Source organism: Heliangelus exortis, chromosome 9, assembly GCF_036169615.1.
Source record: "Heliangelus exortis chromosome 9, bHelExo1.hap1, whole genome shotgun sequence".
Lineage (NCBI taxonomy): Eukaryota > Metazoa > Chordata > Aves > Apodiformes > Trochilidae > Heliangelus > Heliangelus exortis.
The window spans coordinates 24,743,899-24,756,663 of NC_092430.1; the positions used below are offsets into that span (position 1 = coordinate 24,743,899).

Consider the following 12,765-nt stretch of genomic DNA (forward strand, 5'->3'; position numbering starts at 1 on the left):
GGAGGAAAGAAAGGAAAAGAAAGGAAAAGAAAGGAAAAGAAAGGAAAAGAAAGGAAAAGAAAGGAAAAGAAAGGAAAAGAAAGGAAAAGAAAGGAAAAGAAAGGAAAAGAAAGGAAAAGAAAGGAAAAGAAAGGAAAAGAAAGGAAAAGAAAGGAAAGGAAAAGAAAGGAAAAGAAAGGAAAAAGAAAGGAAAAAGAAAGGAAAAAGAAAGGAAAAAGAAAGGAAAAAGAAAGGAAAAAGAAAGGAAAAGAAAGGAAAAGAAAGAGCTCCAAAGCCCAAAACGTTGTAATTAGCTCCCTGAGGGGGGGGAAATGAGGGGGACACTTTGGTGAAGGCTACAGCCAGGTTTCTGGCTCCAGAGCTCTCACCCCACTCAGAGTTTGGGCAGGGAGGTCTGACAGAAAGGAAAAGAGCGAGCTCCAAAGCCCAAAATGTTGTAATTAGTTCCCTGGGGGCGGGGGGGGTGAGGGGGACACTTTGGTGAAGGCTACAGCCATGTTTATGGCTCCAGCCTTGCCACCCCACTTAGAGTTTGGGCAGGGAGGTCTGACAGAAAGGAAAAGAGAGAGCTCCAAAGCCCAAAACGTTGTAATTAACTCCCTGAGGGGGGGGGAGATGAGTGGGACACTTTGGTGAAGGCTACAGCCAGGTTTCTGGCTCCAGCCCTCTCACCCCACTCAGAGTTTGGGCAGGGAGGTCTGACAGAAAGGAAAAGAAAGAGCTCTGGCTGTACACAGCCTTGGTGACACTGCATGATGTGTCGTAGCTCCAAAGCCCACCTTTGGAAAGGTGGAAATGCTGTGGAAATGCTTTGGAAATGCTTTGCTCCTGAGTACTCAGCACACAGATTTAGCAACCAGGCATTCCTAAACCAAAATACTCTCCTCCTGCAAGGTGTATTTTGTGTGCTTACTGTTAGTGGCTGCCACAGCAAGCCCAAGGTTTCTCTGACTTAGCACCAAGTGCTGACACCCCCAGAGGGTGTTCCTGATGATGCTGTTGTCTTAGGATAAGCCAGAGAGCCCAACAAAAGTCACCAAAAGTCCAGTTCCCAAGCAGCTCGGCACCCCCAGGGCTTGCTGGCTGCTCCTGCAGCCTGGGAGGTGTTCTCATCACCTCTGAGCTAAGGGATTTGCAAGGAAATAGCAGGGGGAAAACCCAGGAGTTAATGCTTGCAATAATTTTTCTGACCAGCAGTTGCAAAGCTGCTTCAGCCCCCGAGGCACATGCTGGCTCCTTTGGTTTTGTCTGAGGAAAGTCTGCTGCAGGAAAATGCAAAATTATCCAGCATCTCTCTCAGTTCTGGGGTTTTATTTAATTTAATTAGTCAGGCTGATCAGGCAAACCTGAGGGTCAGTGAGAATGTCCTGAGCAAGACTGTCCTAAACTCAGACTCCCTCTTGGGTGGCAGATGGCAACACAGCAAAAAATACTGGAGGGGAAAAAAAATAAATTTTCCTAACACTTCACAGAACTAGGAGGAAGTCTGATGTGGTAATATTCAAGATGGATTATAAACATCTCATCAGGTTAGGTTGTATCTGTGGGCACCACACCAAAGCCACACAAATTGTGGGCCAAGATCAGGTGCTGTATCATGAGTTAAGGTTTTTGTATCTTTTACCCCGACAAAATAATGCTTTTTGCCATGAGAAACAATAAACTGTATTCTCTGGAGTCACTCTGTGACTTCTCCAGGGTTGTTCCCATCCCACTGTCTGTGATTTTTGGTGTTGATTTTCCACTATATCTCATATTTTCTAACAGCAGACTTCTGTTACCTGCTGCAGCTCATTTAAAACTTCATTTGCAGTGATGTCACATCATGATACAGTCTCCTATTTTCAGGTGCCTTCATTATTTGTATTAGAAAATGTTTTTTTACCACACTTACCATGAGCAGTAGATCATTCCTGCCAAAAATCTGTTTAAGAGGTGGTGCTTGTGACTCGTTCACTGGGATTGCCAGGCATTTCCTCTCTGCATCAATAGGCTGCCTTCATCAGAGAAAAATTAATATCAGAACCTTCTCCATTTTAAGTGTCTTGTTAAGAAACAAGTTCTTATGCCCAAAACAAATTTACTCTGCTAATAAAAGGCTGTGTGCCCTGCAGATGTGCAAAGTTACTTATTAGAATCCAGGAGGCTACAAAAAAAAAAAAATACTTGAACCACAACAGCTGCATAATCTCAGCAAAAAAACCTCATCTATTCCAGTAGGCTTTGGTTCTCTTTATAACTGCAAGGCTGCATACAGAAAAATATTTTTATGATTGGTAAGGGTGCCTGGTTTGTAACATCTGTGAGAAGCAGCTGGAGGCCTTTCCTTCTCTTGTTGCATGCAGCATGCTCCTTTGTGCCTTTTTCTTCCTGATTTTGTGGTAAAATACATGCAGATTGAAGAATTCACCCTATACCCAGACCCCCCAGCCATGCCAGACATGCCTTGCACAACTCAGAATTTATTTTTTTTTTTTCTTTTCCACAAGTTCACACCTCACTGATTTAATGCCCCCAAGCACATCCTCACCCCGGGGCTCTGCCTGGGAGGAATGTGAGGTCAAACCTGACCTCTTCTGCACTGACAGATCTTCTGAGGGCAAAATGGGGGCTGCACTCACAGCCATCAGGAAATGTGGGTCCAAAGAACCACCCTGCCTGCTCTGGCTCTCTGCAGTGATGTGTTACTGGGCAAAACTGCTCCCCAGCACTGCAGCTCCCCCCTGCCACCTCCTCTCCATCCAGGAGCACAGCTCAAGGTGTCTGCACTTCATCCAGGCCAGCCCTGCCTGCTGGAAACCCTCAGCCACCAGTGAAGTTCTTTTTCTCCACCTCTGTCTGCAGTTTGTGTGTGATGGCAGAGTTATAACTGTTAAAAATACATATTTAACCTTCCCAGGGAAGCCTCTGGAATGTGGCACAGCAAAACATGCAGAAAGCAGAGCAATAAAGGGACTTGTATTCAGCTTCTCAGTTTAAACCATGGCTCTGGCACACCAAGTAATTTTGGAAAACACTTTAACTCAGGTCAGCACAAAGGTGCAGTTATTAAAATTGATCTGTTATTGTACAGGAGCCAGTATGTAGCAGACTCCTTGAAACTAACCTCCTGCTTCCTGAAAAACGTGAAGAGGAAAAATCCAAGTGTGCAATCAGCAATGTTTTTATTCAAAGTCAGCAGTATTTACCAATTTCTAATGAATTTCCTTAATTAGAAATTAAACTGGGAGATGCTACTGTTCACAAGTAGCCTCTCTCTCCCAAGCAGTGGCTTCTGCATGCACTAAAAATGTGCATCTTGCTCCTGCTGTGATGGGAGCTTTTTGTGTCCTGACAGTGTCACCACTGCCCCAGAAATGTTTTTAATATTGATAATAATTACCTTGTTGGTGAGGCCAGCAGCACAGTGGTGGGGAGAAATCAGAGGTCTTGCCAGGGGCAGGAAAAGGACTGGATGGCAGTGGGAGGTCATCAGCATTTCCCATTATTGTGCTTGAAATAGTATTTGCTATTGTTTTCCACCTTCACCTTTAGAAGCAAGGTCAGCCAGGACTATTGAAAAAATAAAAAAAAATAAAACAAAATGTCAGCCTGGGTTTGAGCTATCTGCATGGAAAACTCTGCAATAACTGTCATTTCTTACACAGAAAAAAAAAAAATAATTCTCCCTCTCTTCTCTTTTACTCTTTTACACAGTAATTTCCCTTAAATCTTCCAGATTTGCTTGGACAAGACCAAGAAAGGAATACTACCCTCAATTAAGAGTGCTTCCAAAAGGAAAGGGGGGATGTGATCAGGGATGCAGGAAGGAATTCTTAGCCACTATATTAATATAGTGAATATATTAATTCTTATTAATATAATTCTTATTAATATAATTCTTTAATTATATTATTTTAATTAACTTTTAATTAATATTTTAATTAATCAATCAATAGTAATAACATTTATATTATTAATATAATATTAATATTCTTAATATTCTTAATATAATATAATAATATTAAAATTTTAATTAATTCTTATTAATATAATTCTTAGCCACAGCAATGCTCTAGTCATTTTACACCTCTGTCAACATACAGTCACCTATAGGTGCTTCCTATACATGTGTCAGTATCTTTTGGTGCATGATCTGAGGCCCAGTCCTACCTTAGAGATGATTATAGCACCTGTGGCAGCAAATCCTTTCAGCTGAGATGTCAACCCAAAAGCTTCAGCACACTGGAACAACACCTGATATGAAGAAAAATAATTCCCATAATTCTGAATGCATTTTTTTCCCTTAAAAAAAAAAAAAAAAAAGAGAGCAAACCCATCCCAGGTGTAGCTAAACATGGTAACCCAACCCCCACACCTCGTGCTACCACTGATTCAGGAGGGGCATTGAAAAGCAGCTCCCCAAAAGGGGGAAATGGCAGAGTTTTGTCTGCTGCACCACACAGAACTTCTGCTCAGAGCTTGCCCTGTGTAGGCTCTCACTGTGGATGTGGGAGTGCCAAAGAGCTACCCACAGAAAATGACAGATTTGCAGCTGTAAAACATAAAGTATTCATCTGATTTCCACCAGAAAATGTTTTCTTAAAGGCTTGGGAGGGTATCAAATCCTAATCCCTGACATTTGAGCTTGGTCTAGTGAGTCAGCAGAATAATTTCACAGGTCCCACTGTATTCCATGGCAGAAGCAGCTCAGCTAATGAGCTAGGTGATGGCTTTTGCTGTTGTGAACACAGTGCTGGGAAGGCACCAGGTGAAAAATCAAGTGTTCAGGAGACTGCAGGAGAAAGCTGGTGACTACTCCATGCCCTATGCCTAGATCTAGATGTGAGAAAAAAACCTAAAAGCCCAAACAAGTAAATAAACAAACAATGAAACAAAAAAACCCCAACCAAACAGGTCAGTGGTTTGTGCATAAATATCTCCAGATCTATACTAATATTCCAAGCATTTCCAGGGAAAGTGATTTAATAGCACATTCCTCATCAGTGAAGTATCAGTAAAAATCCATAAAATTCATAGGTCTTGATCTGCTCATGTGTAAAATTAGAGGTGTTATTTAAGAAAAATATAATCCAATAAAATACATTGAACATTTGACTGTACCAAAGGCTTCTTTTGCCAGACCAGCACTGCCCTTCAGACTACACATGGCATTCAACATTTTCCATTTTCATTTGCTCTGTTTTGCATAGGAACTCTTAACATAAAAGAGGAACATGAACCAAAAGTGCCCATTTCAGCACTTCTGGCCAGACACATAAAAGCCATTTTTACAGTGATGTGTGGTGAGAGGTCAGCTCACTCCCTGCTGCAGCACCTGGGTCATGCCAGGTTACACAAACTCACTTAAATTTAACAGCAAGGAAGGTTGAAGAACTTTCTCCTTGTAGTTTCTCCAACTGTAATTAACACTGCTGGAAACTACTGTTCAGTGCTTCACTACTGCTCCTCACAAAATGTTTTTCCTTGAGCTTTAAGCAGCTGAAAAAGCCCTTTAGTCAGTCTCATCATGGATCAAAGCTGCCACTGAGGTCACAGCTTTTGGCTGTCACTTGGATTTTTTTTTCAGTATAAACAGCATTTCCCTGACTATAATGCTCCTGAAAAGTACCACACTGAAGTTCAAGCTTTGTAAGTGATGTTGTTTCTCCATATTTTCTTTAATCCTTAATAAATTTAACCCAGAGTTTTCATGTTGACTCCACCATCCTCCTGCTGATTAAGCCCCAGCTATGCAACGTGGAGAAACAGGCACAATCCTCCTGATACATTTGCATGAGGAAACAAGTAGGTGTTTGTCAGAACAGCATGACTAAGCAAGAAAAAAAAAAAAAGAGCATTTTTTTTCTTTTTCTGAAGTTCTGGGAACGGTTATGCAGAAAAGGACAAAGAGGGAATTATTTCTAATCAGAACCAAGTTAAATTATCATGAGATGGAGCAATGATAAGAAAATGGTTGCTGACCAGTCACAGATGTGCTGAGAAAACAAACCATTCATGAGAAGATAAGATTATACATACAGGAATTACTTAAAGAGCTGGGGATAGTGGCTCAAATGATTTTATTCATTTTTCATCTCATGCTCAAAGTATAGTTCCAAATTATTTTTAAAGTCATGTAGGTAATAGCCTTAATAAATCAATATGACCTTCACAATAAAAAAAAAAAAAAAAAAAAACAGAAATAATCAGAATATGGTTTTAGGAGGTCCTGAAGAGTAACCTGCCTTTATTGCTGGCAAAGCAGCTTCAGGACTGGATCACCTGGTGTTACAGGAAACCCTGCAGAAAAGTGAAACAAGGATCACCTCTTCAGTCTGTCTGCCTGGAATGGTTTGCTCAGGAGTGGGACTGTCCCCAGCTTTGCTTTTCCCAGTGTTTTGCCCATTTTGGGTCTTGATTCAACAAGCCAGGGACCTCCCAGCTCAGCATCCACAGCTCCTGGGGGGAGCAGAGAGAGCCCTGGAGATGGTGGCTGCAAAGGACAGAGAGAACAGTGGTCACAGGAAGGGGCAAACAGGGAACAGAACATGGAAAATGTTGTTTCCTTCCAGTTTTTATTTCTCTTGGATCCCTTCAGACACATCCCCTTGCAAGGAAGGTGGTTTGTGAGACAATGGTGTGGAATTTAGTGTCAGAATTCAGTCATTTGTCCCCACCTTATTTAAAACACAAACTGAGGACGTCATCCTGTTGTTGTACAAATATTTAATGCCTTGTTTAAACATTGTGCAACTAACTAACACTTGAAAAATTATTGTTGTGTTGTAACAGTTAAGAGTGACATACACTGGATCTTTATAACCCCACTTTCCAGAAAAAAAAAAAAAAAAAAAAAAAGCAAGCCAGTATTTCAAGGGGATTTTTATTGCTATCAGCTTTGAGCAAATGTTAGCTCCAAACAAATTAAAACTGTGTTTGAAATGAGGGGCTGTGACTCAGCATCCATCTGGGGGAATTTAACAAAAATATAAAAGATGGGGTGTAAAAATGAAGCCTCTAAAGCCCTGTTTGTGCTCTAGAGGCTTCACTTTTGACCCCATCTTTTGAAGATCTGGAGAACTCTCCAGAGAGACTCCAACCAAACATCCCAGCTCCAGCTCATCCCAGATGAGTTCACATAGGTGTCTATTCCTATTTCCTTTAAATGGCTGCTTAAATTCCTGTTTATTTTTAAACAAGCCTGAGCATGTGCCCAAGATCCCTTTCTTACACTTTTACAAGGCAGAATTGTGATTTTGGTTTATTAACAGCCATTATTAATTTGTGTTTGTTCCTGGCTCTGTGTGGTTACATCTCACTGGGCTTGGATGGGACTTCCTTGCTGGAGCCAGGCTACAAACTAACATTTCTGTATTCCATAATCAAAAGAAAATTATCCTAATAATGTTCTGTGTCTCCTTTTCATGTCAGAATATCAGTGATAACAACCTGCAATTATTTACTCCCCCTGGTTATAATCTATGACTCCTCACTTTTCCTGAGTTTAGGTCAGTTCACATATATTCCAATTTTCTATCAAAACATCATTTCTGATTCCTTTATTTATTTCTTAAGTGTAGCCATCTCTTATAAGACCATCTCGTTTCTCTAGCCCAGCACCCCTCAAGCAAAATCCCAAAAAAACACCTTCCAAACCTTTCCTGCTGGCACTTGGAGCATATTCCAAAGGTTCTGGCACCACAGCACAGGTGGCACCTGCCCTGCCTGCTTGATAAGGGCTAAGAAATAAAAACCAGCTGTAAATGTGGGAAGTTTGAGCTCTCTGCCCATTCCCCAAGGTGTGGGATCTTAAATGTGGTCCTATTATGAAACACACCCTCAAGAAAAAAAAAGGAAAAAAAACATCATACTGTGCCCACTGCTCACCTTTGGCAAAGTACAAGAAAAAAATGATCCTCTCTATGCTGATGTGCTGGAGAATTTCCATTCTCTGTTTCACTGGCTTCACAAAAGAGCTTTCTGCAAAAAAGTACAAAATAAGGGACATCCATCTGGAGGATTTTGCCCAGAAGGGGTTACTAGACTGACAGATATTCCAGTCCCTTCCATGTCAGGTGTTATTCCTGTACTGACCCAAAGAACCTGGATTTGAAGGATGGTTTTACAGTCCTTTCACTTTTCTTCATTTCCTGGCCCTAGCAATTCTGGTAAAAAACAACCCTGTAAGTTTAACAGGAGACCAAGTCAAGGTCTTTGAAGTTAATTCATGTCCCAGTGGGTATTTATTAGCTTCAACTCTTTTCATTCTTGTTTATTTTTCTGTCAGTTCCCTTTGGAACTACTACAACTACACAGCAAACTTCCTTGTAGGTCAATCAAAACATAAGGTACATAGGTTTTTAGAAAAAACCTTGCCCATTGTACACTTATTCTAAATAGAGGGGAATTCATCTTGGCTTTTACATAGCCTGCCCTGCCCTTTTGTAAAAATTCAATGTATCAGAGATTTTGAGCACCAACACCTGCAGGAAACTCAGTCTGTGTTGAGTCACATATGCCAAATCCACTGGGAAAATTCTGTTACCTGGGTGTGCAGAACCAGCAGTGGTTGTTGCTGACACCAAACAAACAAGTCTTTAAAACAAAAAGTCTTTAAAAAAAAAAAAAAAAGAAAGGTTTTAAAATAGTCTGAAGCCTTCAAAACCAACTTTCCCTGAAAAAATGAGCCACACTAAAACCAGCATATTTTTATGCCTGTGCTTAACCATAAGCAAGGTCAGCTCAGCAATGCATTAAATCACCCATTCAGAGGCTGATTTATCCAGCAAAAGTTCTGGAGACCAATTACACAGAAAATATGGTCTTGTGACTAATTATTGGGAATAAAATCAAGCTATAATTTTTTTTTTTTTTTGAGGGGAAGCCATAAACAACTCACTTAAAGCCGAGTCGCAGAGCTTGTTTTTAACTACAGCAGGATGCTGAAGTTAGAACTGGAAAAATTGCAAAACAAAATAAGCAGAAGTTTGTCCAGATTTCATTGTATTATGTTACTGTCATCTGTTAGTGATTATGAGGCAGTGAGGTCTGTTGTAAAATGCTTACAAAGGATATAGAAATAGTCTTTCAAATATGAAACAAATTAGGAAAAACTGGCCTCTAAACAAGCATTTGCTGTAAGAAAAAGAAAAAAAAAAAAAAAGAGAAGAAAATTAAAACCTCAGAATGCATTTTAGAGCAGCTGCCTGACAGGGACCTAATTTCCATTTCTAAAGGGTCTGAGTCAGATGTGACATCAGCATGATGCAAAGCACCCAACAATGGTAGGGCTGGGAACTCTGCCCCAACCTACAGTTTGTTAAAGTAGAAGAGAGGAGGGAAGAGTGAGAGAGGGTAATTAACATGCAGCTTACACCACCACCCTCCTCTTTGAGTCTGGACCAAGTTAACTGGGATGGGAGGTAAAAAGAGACCAGAGAGGAGAGAGCCTAGAGACACCTTGTTCTAGCCAACTGGAATATAGATGTCACTTCAAGTTAGATCACTCCCTTTGTTGCCTTTTGTTCAGATGTTACATGCTCTAGAGATTCATTTTTGGGGCCACCAAAAAGTCTGAGGCAAAGGAGCAGAGCCCAGCTAGAGGCCTGGCTGTTAGAGGATTCAGCTTTTAAAGCACTTTCAGCTTTTAAAGGACACATAAAAAAAAATCAGGGCTTAAAATAAACACATTTTCTAAATGCTGTGGAAGCAGCAAATGACTCTGTTTGTAGATATTTATGAATTTCCCCCCAGCCCTGACCTGGACCTGCTCAGCATTTTACTTCCCCAAGCCAAAATGCTTTGCAAATTCAGAGCCTTTTTTTGATCCACAGTAAATTACAGCAATATAAATCTCCATGGCAATGTAGGAAATCAGCATGGAAATCCCTTCTGGTCCCTGCTTTGTGATACGGGTTCTCTGCCCTTGTCAGACTGACCCTGGGGTCTGGGTTGCTCACAACCTCTTTGTTGTGCTCAGGAGGAAGGAAACAACCATATCACTGCCAGCAAAGCTGCCCGAGAAAGCAGGAAAAGGAGGGGAACTTCAGAGGGGAAAGGAAATCCATGGAAAGCTCCAGATAGGGTCAAAACCTCACGCTGGGTCTGGAGACATCAGGGGGCTGCAGGGACAAAGAGCCAGATTTACCACTCTTACCTCTTTTTAAACTCCAACCTATTTTAAATCTTTTACACCTCTCCTTTATGCCTCTGGACTCCCAAAAAACCCAAAGACACCAGAACTGTGCATGTGAAACCTCTGTGCAGGGTGGTTTGAACTTCTTCCCTTGAGCAGAGCCCATGAGGGCACCAAAATGGTGAGCTGGCAGCCCTCACCTCCTCCCTCCCCACCCTCTGCCACACATCCTGCACCAAAGCTTTGCTCACCAGTCATCCCCTCCCTCCTTGCTCTTCCTTTCTCCCTCCGTGGCATCTTCAGCCTCCCAGTCCTCCCTCTGGAGTGCTGCAGTGGGAAGTGAAGCACGAGAAGCCAAGTGGTAGCATCAGGAAACAATCAGAGCTGCTCAGACCCCTCCAGTGTCAGCTGAGGAGAGTCGGGCTTTGTGTTCCACTTGAAAAGTAACATCGGGGCTGTCACCACCACCAGGATAAATGGGGAGAGACTGGGGCTTGGTTTCTTCCAGCTAAACAGTGTTGGAGACAAGCACAGCAAGTGTCCCAATGAGGAAAAGAAAAAACAAACAAACAAAAAAAACCAACCCAGAAAACCCCCCACCCTGTTTCCCTCTGCAAAAGTTTATAAACACTTACCCCCAAAATATATGGAAAATGCCACTGCCCTCATTAAGCAGCTGTGTGACTCCAGCTATGATGTTAAACAGAGCAATTCAACCTGGGAGAGATGGCAAATTAATCCAAAGTTAACATTTCTGTAGGGGGTGTAGCACAGGTGCAACTGAGGCTGTTGGCCCCTAAATTAGCCAAAAAACCCCTTAATTTGCTGCATAAGTTGTTGGCAGTGCCCATTAAGACTGAAACAAACTGCATAGTTGCACACTTGCTCTCAGATGCTGAAATTGTTTGAATTTAGTAAAGCTTTACCATCCTCTAGTACAATTAGTATCAGAAAACCATTTTTTATTTTCCCAATACAAGTCCTGGAGGAAACTGCCACACAGACTTTCTGGGGATGAAGACAGAAAGGTAAATAAAGTAAAAGAAAGGGGTGGGAAAAGATCTTTTTCTTATATTTGCACCCAAAATATGGCTCATTGCTCCTAAGGAACTCCAGAATTTGTTGCAAAGAATTTGGTAACAAGCAACAAAATGGAATAAAGGAATGTACAGAAAGAACAATGCAGAAATAGTGTGGGGTTTCTGAGAAGGTAAGAAGAAAGGGAGAAACTACCTTTACATCTGCTACCTCAGTGGAAAGAAGGAAAACAGCATGCAAGAGCATTTGGAATACAAATTGTTATTTAATGAAAGTACTTCAGGAAGGAAAATCATAATCACCAACAATGTCAGGCCAATTAAATTAGTTGGGTGGCACAGAAAATACTGTAATTAAGAATGTTATTGTGCCTTTATTGTATTAATTCCTTCCTTCACTTAGGAAAGCCTCCAGAAATACTGAATTTTAAGTTCTCTGAAAAAGCATTGCAGTAATAAAGGCAACTTCATGCTCCACAAGAGTCAGTTTAAGCCTTTAACCAGGGTTCTGATTTACTGCTCTAGCATCCCAGCCCAGAAGCACATCCCAATATACATACAGAAGCTTAAAAATAGATTCCCAGCTGCACATACTAATAACCACCTGCTTGGATGGTAATAAGAGTAGATAATTTAAAAAAAGAAACAGCATTATAACCCAGGACATATCACAGTTATACTACATGTAGTGTCTCCAAAAGAGATTCTTCCGGGAGTAACAAAGCAGCAAGCCCACCTTTGTCCTAAAAATCATCTTAAGGGGGTCTCTGGCTGCCAGGCTGCTGCCTCAGTTCATTTTTTTGTCACCCTAAAATTGATGTGACCACACTAGTCCCCCTAAAAAACCTTCACTTAGTGAGGTTTATTTCAAAGAGGAATGCTTCCTTCTGCTTCTTGTGCACTGTTTTTGGAACATTTCAGCTGTGTCTCTGGGAAAATGTCTCTCTCTTTAAGCGAGCCTCTTTTAAAGTGGTGTTGTAATGCTGAGAAGATAACTGGGTTGGTTTGTTTTTCACCATTACCTGCGTTTGTTCTCATGTGTTACTTTGATTCCACATCTGCCTGGGAGCAGCAGTCCCTCACCTCACACACTGAGGCCATGGGGTTCTCAGACACCCCTGACCCTCCTCAAGCTTCCCATGGCTCCTCTGAGACAAACCCCGTCCCTCCTCAAACCCTGTGACTCCCCTAAGATCCCCCCAAATCCTGGGGGATTTCTGGGGGAATCTGACACCCCTCAGATCCCTCCTCAAACCCTCTGATTCCCCTCAGATCCCCCCAAACCCTGACTCACCTCAGATTCCTCCCAAACCCTTTGACACCCCTCAGATCCTCCCAAATCTTCTGACTCAAATCAGATTCCCCCCTCCCCAAACTCTCTGACTCACCTCAGATGTCCCCAAATCTTCTGACTCAAATCAGATCCCCTCCCAAACTTGATTCCCCTCAGATCCCCCCCAAACTCTCTGACTCCCCTCAGATGCCCTCCTAAGCCCTCTGACACCCCTCAGATTCCCCCGGTTCCCCTCAAGCCCTCTGATTCCTCTTAGGTCCCCCCACAAACCTTCTGACTCACCTCAGATTCCCCCAGATCTTCTGACTCAAATCAGA

The 12,765-nt window shown here is 41.9% G+C and overlaps 1 long non-coding RNA gene across 2 annotated transcripts; it reads right to left on the reverse strand.

Annotated features, from left to right (window-relative positions):
• Positions 1–1,488: 1,488 nt before the first annotated feature.
• On the reverse strand, positions 1,489–12,317 carry LOC139800090 (uncharacterized). 2 transcript variants are annotated; one of them, XR_011727578.1, is made up of 7 exons: positions 12,177–12,317; positions 10,753–10,834; positions 10,369–10,444; positions 7,870–7,962; positions 4,153–4,236; positions 3,383–3,552; positions 1,489–1,997 (listed from the first exon to the last, which is right to left on the reverse strand). It is a non-coding gene; the product is annotated as an uncharacterized lncRNA (long non-coding RNA). The 2 variants fall into 2 exon arrangements; XR_011727577.1 differs by having other exon boundaries at positions 10,369–10,625.
• Positions 12,318–12,765: the final 448 nt, after the last annotated feature.